The sequence below is a fragment of the Anguilla rostrata genome, chromosome 9 (assembly GCF_018555375.3).
Source record: "Anguilla rostrata isolate EN2019 chromosome 9, ASM1855537v3, whole genome shotgun sequence".
Classification (NCBI taxonomy): Eukaryota; Metazoa; Chordata; class Actinopteri; order Anguilliformes; family Anguillidae; genus Anguilla; species Anguilla rostrata.
The window spans coordinates 52,941,207-52,948,706 of NC_057941.1; the positions used below are offsets into that span (position 1 = coordinate 52,941,207).

The following is a 7,500-nucleotide window of genomic DNA, read 5'->3' on the forward strand; positions in this document are numbered from 1 at the left end:
TGTCTTCCCCTGCTCCGGGAGAGGGAGGGAGAGAGGGATGGAGAGGGAGACGGAAAGGGAGAGAGAGAGAGGGGGAGATGGAGAGAGAGAGCGACAGAGAGAGAGAGGGAAAGGGAAAGGGAGAGCCACAGAAAGAGAGGGATGGAGGGAGAGAGAGAGAGGGAAAGGAAGAGGGAGAGAGAGAGAGAGAGAGAGAGAAAGGGAGATAGAAAGGGAAGGAGAAAGATGTTAGCTATTACTGTTATTACTGTTATGCATGGTGATACTGCACTCCATTTATAGATATTTCCGAAGCACACAGCAGTAAATGTGCTCATGAGAGCAGTCGGTGGGTAAACTCTGGAATGCCCATAAAGCTGAGACAGTAAAGGCGGGCGCTCAGTGATTATAAGAGCATTTTTAACGATCGGAGCCGCTCTTACGCTCGATCTCTCTGCTGTGACTGAAGGACAGCTTCCGGGCCCCCAGCGCCCCCCCGAGCCCGCCGTCCCGCGTCAGGCTGCCCCCTTTCCTCTGCAGGCTGACCGGGCTGCATTTGGGGGGCGGGTCCCCCGGCGCCCCGCCCCTCAGGCTGTCGTAGGCGGGGGGTCTCCCGCGCAGCCCCACGGAGGGGTAGGTCCAGAGGAGGGGGCTGTCCGAGGGCGGGGGCTTGTAGGCGGGCAGGCCGGCGCCCGGCACGGGGTGGGGGGTGTGGGAGCGGTGGAGGAGGGGCCGGGAGGACGGGCGCTGGGACGGGGCGGAGCTCGTGCTCGTTTGGGTGGGGGTAGTAGTTTGGGACGAGGCAGTAGTGTGTGCCCGCCCCTCCCTCTCCCTCTCTCTGTCCCGTTTGTCGGGTTTCAGGAGGAAGGTCACGCCCCTGCCCTCCTTGGCCCCGCCCGGGGGCGGAGTCTGTGCCGCAGCCGGCTGCCCCAGCTTCATGCTGTGGGAGGTGGGCAGGTCGCGGTCGGGCCGGCGGTACTGGTGGTAGTGGGACGGGTGGAGGTGCTGGTGGGGGTGGGCGTAGTGGGAGGAGGAAGACGAGGATGGGGGGAGGGGTGTGGAGTGGCTCCGGGCCCTCAGCCCAGGGGCAGGGCTCATAAACCCCTCCTTCCCCCCCGCCAGCGTGTCCAGAGCTGGGGACGCCCCCCCGCCCCCCAGGGCGGGGTCTTTGGGGCCCGAGTGGGGCACGGGCAGTTTGGAGGCGGAGGAAGGGGGTGGGGTAGGGGCGGGGCTTCCCGGGGAGGTCAGGCCAATGGGGGCCTGGATGCTGACGGTGCCCAGTTTTGGGGGCGGGGGCTTGTTTTGGGGCCCCACCCCGCTGGAGGAGGCGGCTGGCTGGGGGAGAGCCAGGAGGGGCGGGCGGTGCTGGAGCAGGTTGGGGAAGGGGGCGGGGATTTTGTTGTTGCCGGCGCGGGGTCGGTTTGGGGGTGGGCTTGTTGCCGGGCAGCAGGAAGGGGGTGGGGGCGCGGGGGGGCTGGGGGCTGGGGGACAGGGCTGTGGGCGGGACAGGGGTGGTGGGGGTAGTGGGGAGGGGGGAGGAATGAGAGATGGAGACGGTGGCTTTGGGCTTGGAGGCGGAGCTGGAGGCGGGGCTCTGAGCCGGGAGCGAGGAGGGGGCGGGGTTTGCGGCTCTGGGCCTGTCCAGCCTGTGGTGGCCCGGGCGGTTCTGCAGCATGGCCTGCTCCAGGTGCGAGTACTTCATCTCCTCGTAGATGGCCTCGCTCTGGTCCGAGTCCCTGTCCGGCGTCTGCGGGTGAGGGGTGGGGTTCTGTGCCTCGCGGGTGAACACCTGGCCCACCATCTCAATGTAGACGGGCTCCTCGTCCCTGGACCCCTCCCGCTCCTCCGACTCCGCCTGAGAGGGGCGGGGCTGGGGCGTGGCCGGGGGTGCGACCCGGGGGGGCGGGGGGTCCAGGGACAGCTGGGTGTTGGGGCTCCTCCTCGGCTTCAGGGGCGGGACCTTCTTCCCCGACCCCTCCCCCGAATCTGAGAGTGCTAAGAACAGAGGGGAAAAGGACCATTCTGTATCATTACTGTAAACAGTGCGATAGTCGTAGTCACTACAGATAGATGTAATTACATTTGAAATGTGAAACTTTGTTTAGTACATGGATGACAAGATTACTTACTAACTTCTACTTTTAATTATATAATTAACCTCAATCATTTCCACAATCTGAAATTTTAGCGACATTTCTTGATGATAATTGACAGCTGAAGAAGACTGAATTCACATGTTTAATCTGCAGATAACCAGCGATGGTGTACACAGCTAATCACCTAACAGAGCCAGGGATGATCGGTGGGAACAAAAAACCGGAAACAGATGTGGGCCTTCTGGAACAGGATTTCCACCCTAGGTCAGTACAGCACCTGTGATATCACCTTCCAAATTCTATTGTTGCTGATACTGTCATCAAGCAATGATTGTTATTCATGAATGTGCACCTACAGCATGTCATGCAAATTTATGCAATAACTTGATGTCGCCTCAGCTTAAGTCTCTGTCACTCATCCGTCATAATTTTGAATAATTTATTATATGTTTTGTACAACCTGTCACATACGGAACACAGTGTTATGACATTATAAGCTGTAACACGTTGCCATAGCGTTGTCACATGCTTTTGTAAGTTGCTCTGGACGATAGCGCTGAGTGTGTGCTGGATGCACACTGACACACACACACACACACACTCACACACACACACACACACACACACACACTCACACACACACACACACACTCACACTCACACACACACACACACACACACACACACACACACACACACACACACACACACACACACACTCACACACACACTCACACACAACTCACACACCACACACACTCACACACTACACACACACCTCACATCACACACACACTCACACACACACACACACACACCCACACACACACTCTCACACACACACCACACACACTCACTACACACACACACACACCACACACACATCACAGCTCACACACACCACACACACACACACACACATCACCAACACACACACACACGCCACACACACACTCTCCCCACACACACACACAGGCTCACACTCACACACACACACACACACACACACACACATATCACTCACCACACACACACACACACACTCATACACACACACACACATCACCCACCATGCACACAGACACACACACACACACACACACACTCACACGCACACACACATCACACACAGACACACACACACTCACACACACACACACTCACACACACACACACACACTCACACACACACACACACACACACTCACACACACACACACACACACACTCACACACACACACACACACACACACTCACACACACACACACACTCACACACACACCACACACACACTCACACACACACACACACACACTCACACACACACACACACACTCACACACACACACACACACACACACACTCAAACACACACACACACACACTCACACACACACTCACACACACACACACTCTCACACACACACACACACACACACCCACACACACTCACACACACACACACACACACACACAACACTCACACACAACACACACACACACACACTCACACACACACACACTCACACACACACACACACACTCTCACACACACACACACACTCACGCACACACACACACACACACACACACACTCACACACACACTCACACACACACACTCACACACACACTCACACACACACACACACACACACACACACTCACACACACACACACACACACACTCACACACACACACACACACACACACACACACACACACACTCACACACACACACACACACACACACACACACACACACACACACACACACTCACACACACACACACACACACACACACACACACTCACCGCTCCTCTTCTCAGTGTGTTTGGCGGGAGGCAGTGGGGGCGGGGCTTGTGGTTTCGGGGGGTCCTGCGGGGAGTCGGGCGTGGAGCTGAGGCGTGTGCTGGGGTGGCGTTTGGGCTTGGCGGGGGGGCAGCGCGCGGAGGAGGAGGAGGATGATGATGATGAAGGCACTGGCAGCGGGGAAGCAGGGTAGTCACCGTTGTCCAGGTTACCGGCTCCGCCCCCTCCCACCGCGTGGCAGGACTGGGAGCGGGGGGCCATGGCGGACGCACAGGGGCCCGGGGACAGGTCCTGGGACGCCGGCATCGTCATGAAGCCCATCCGGAAGTGCCTCCGGAACGAGGCCAGGTCCCGACCCTTACCCACCGTGGCCGAGTCCTTCTCCCTGGGGGGGAGGGGGGGGGGGGGGGTAGAGACAGAGAGACACAGGGCGGGAGAGAGAGAAAGAGTGACTGAACAGCTCTTTTTACTTCAGTCCATGTTCCAGATTTCTGCAGTGCTGGGAAGGCACATGCAGGCATACAACTTAGTGACCAGCGGGGGAGCTGTTGAGCACTGCACAAACTTCCTACACAGGCAATGCAGTGTCCAGACATATGTGGTGCTGCAAAACCCTCGGCCACTAGGGGGCGCCAGCACAGTCGGTTAGGGAGTATTACTGCACTGAGAGCTAGACACACAGGATCAAAGATGCTGCAGGAAACTAACAAGACACACAACTCATAACGGGACTCAATGAAGAATAGTGTCCACCGCATTGTGATGATTCAGGACAGTGTCATAATATATATAAATATATAAATGCATTTTCAGCAGAAGAGTCTCCTGACTGCTTATGGAATAATATTCAGTTTTTAATAAAGAAAACACATGAATTGTTTGAGAAAAATAGCTCACTTCTGACAAGGTTGGTGAAAACCCCAGAGACTCCGGCCCAGCACACACTACACGTCCCCACAGTGTTGCTGCCATGTAGAGGCAAAGACCAAACATTCCAGTAGCACTGTGAGGACACAGCCCTGGAGTGGAGCATGAGTCGCAGAAACAGGGAGAGAAGGGCAGAGGAGGAGAATTTACTGCTGAAGGACAGAAGAGTGTTAATGGAGGAGAAGAGTAGTGAAGGAGGGAGATCAGCTGATGATAACATGAGAGTGTGAGAGGGAGAGAGGGAGGGAGGGGGGAAGGAAAGAGGGAGAGAGTGTGTGTAACGCTTTTATGTGAAAGCATGCATAATGTGATGGGCAGAATCTATGTGTGGGTTTGTCTGAAAGTGAGAAGTAGAGGTGAATGACAGGGCAGAGGAGATTAGAGGATGAAACGGAAGAGAGAGAGGGAGAGAGGAGGAGAGGAGATAAGGATGAAGAGGAGTGGAGGAAAAGAGGATGAAAGCAGAAGAGGTGGATGGAAAGTCAATTAAAAATAGGCAGTGTGTGTATGAGAGAGCAGGTGAAGTATGTGTGTGTCTGTGTGTGTGGGTGTGTGTGTGTGTGTGTGGGTGTGTGTGTGTGTCCGTGTGTGTGTGTGTGTGTGTGTGTGTGTGTGTGTGTCTGTGTGTGTGTGGTGTGTCTGTGTGTGTGGGTATGAGTGTGTAAGTGAGTGTGTGCTGGGGGGAAATCTGTCTGCCAAAGAGATACTGAGACAAAGAAAAAAAGATTTGGGGAAGGAGGAGAGAAAAACAGAGAGCTGAAGATGAAAGGGGCCAGGTGATTTCAGGTGTATGTGGGGGGGGGGGTGTGACAGGTATGTGGGCAAATCTATTTAAATGTGATGTTTTTCTCCATAAAAATGATTTGAACGTAATGTTCTTCTCCATATAAAACGATTTTTAAACATAATGTTTTTCTCCGTAAAAACGTTTTAAACATGCTGTTTTTCTCCATAAAAACTATTTAAACGTAAAATTCTTTTCCATATAAAACAAGATTTAAGCGTAATAATTTTCTCCATAAAAACAATTTAAACGTAACGTTTTTCTCCATAAAGCAGCGAGCTGTGAAATAAACAAATCCACCTGCAGCTGAAAATTTTAATTAATGAGAGCAGTTACCAGGACAACTAACTGAAATACTGAAATACCTGTACCCCCTCCATCTCCCTCCCTCCCTTACACTTCCTGTGACTCTTCCTCTCTCTCTCTCTCTCCCTCTCTCGCTAGTTCAAGTTCACTTTATTGGCAAGAGCACGGAGTTCGTTTATGTTGCCAAATAATTTCTCTCTGAATTTCACTCCAGTTCCCATCAGCAAGATCGTAGTGCCAACACTAATAAATATCGTTAACGGCAAAATGAATGACGTGAACGACAATAACAGCGAGGAAATTTAAACGAAACTTATTTAACACGTTTATGAACAATAATGAAAATGATCATAACAGCTGTGACGATGCTAAGAATGTTAGCAGTCTTAGAAACCATGTGACCCCGTTGATCAGGCAACAGCATCACAGACACACAGCGGCCCTCCCTCCACACAGCGACGGTTTTTCAAATCAAGGCGACCAAGAAAGGAATACTGCACAGAGGGGATGTGTCTGATTGGGCGAGAGGCAGAGTGTTCTACAGAATGGATGGATCAGATTGGGCGAGAGGCAGAGTGTTCTATAGAAGGGATTGATCTGATTGGGTGAGAGGCAGAGTGTTCTATAGAAGGGATGGATCTTATTGGGTGAGAGGAAGAGTGTTCTAGAGAAGAGATGGATCTGACTGGGTGAGAGGCAAAGTGTTCTATAGAAGAGATGGATCTGACTGGGTGAGAGGCAAAGTGTTCTATAGAAGGGATTGATCTGATTGGGTGAGAGGCAGAGTGTTCTATAGAAGGGATGGATCTGATTGGGTGAAAGGCAGAGTGTTCTATAGAAGGGATTGATCTGATTGGGTGAGAGGCAGAGTGTTCTATAGAAGGGATTGATCTGATTGGGTGAGAGGCAGAGTGTTCTATAGAAGAGATGGATCTGACTGGGTGAGAGGCAAAGTGTTCTATAGAAGGGATTGATCTGATTGGGTGAGAGGCAGAGTGTTCTATAGAAGGGATTGATCTGATTGGGTGAGAGGCAGAGTGTTCTATAGAAGGGATGGATCTGATTGGGTGAGAGGCAGAGTGTTCTATAGAGGAGTTGATCTGATTGGGTGAGAGGCAGAGTGTTCTATAGAAGGGATTGATCTGATTGGGTGAGAGGCAGAGTGTTCTATAGAAGGGATTGATCTGATTGGGTGAGAGGCAGAGTGTTCTACAGAATGGATGGATCTGATTGGGCGAGAGGCAGAGTGTTCTATAGAAGGGATTGATCTGATTGGGTGAGAGGCAAAGTGTTCTATAGAAGAGATGGATCTGACTGGGTGAGAGGCAAAGTGTTCTATAGAAGGGATTGATCTGATTGGGTGAGAGGCAGAGTGTTCTATAGAAGGGATTGATCTGATTGGGTGAGAGGCAGAGTGTTCTATAGAAGGGATTGATCTGATTGGGTGAGAGGCAGAGTGTTCTATAGAAGGGATGGATCTGATTGGGTGAGAGGCAGAGTGTTCTATAGAAGGGATTGATCTGATTGGGTGAGAGGCAGAGTGTTCTATAGAAGGGATTGATCTGATTGGGTGAGAGGCAGAGTGTTCTATAG

At 52.5% G+C, this 7,500-nt stretch overlaps 1 long non-coding RNA gene and 1 pseudogene across 1 annotated transcript in view; one reads left to right on the plus strand and one right to left on the minus strand.

The window, feature by feature from the left end:
• The window catches only part of LOC135264191 (uncharacterized), a 45,998-nt gene that overhangs the window by 29,784 nt on the left and 8,714 nt on the right, over positions 1 to 7,500 (plus strand). Inside the window, exon 3 of the long non-coding RNA XR_010332627.1 lies at positions 2,229 to 2,339. This is a non-coding gene — a long non-coding RNA (uncharacterized LOC135264191). The remainder of the gene's footprint in view (positions 1 to 2,228; positions 2,340 to 7,500) is intronic.
• LOC135264178 (neuronal tyrosine-phosphorylated phosphoinositide-3-kinase adapter 1-like) overlaps positions 1 to 7,500 on the minus strand; it is a 21,679-nt pseudogene that overhangs the window by 1,718 nt on the left and 12,461 nt on the right.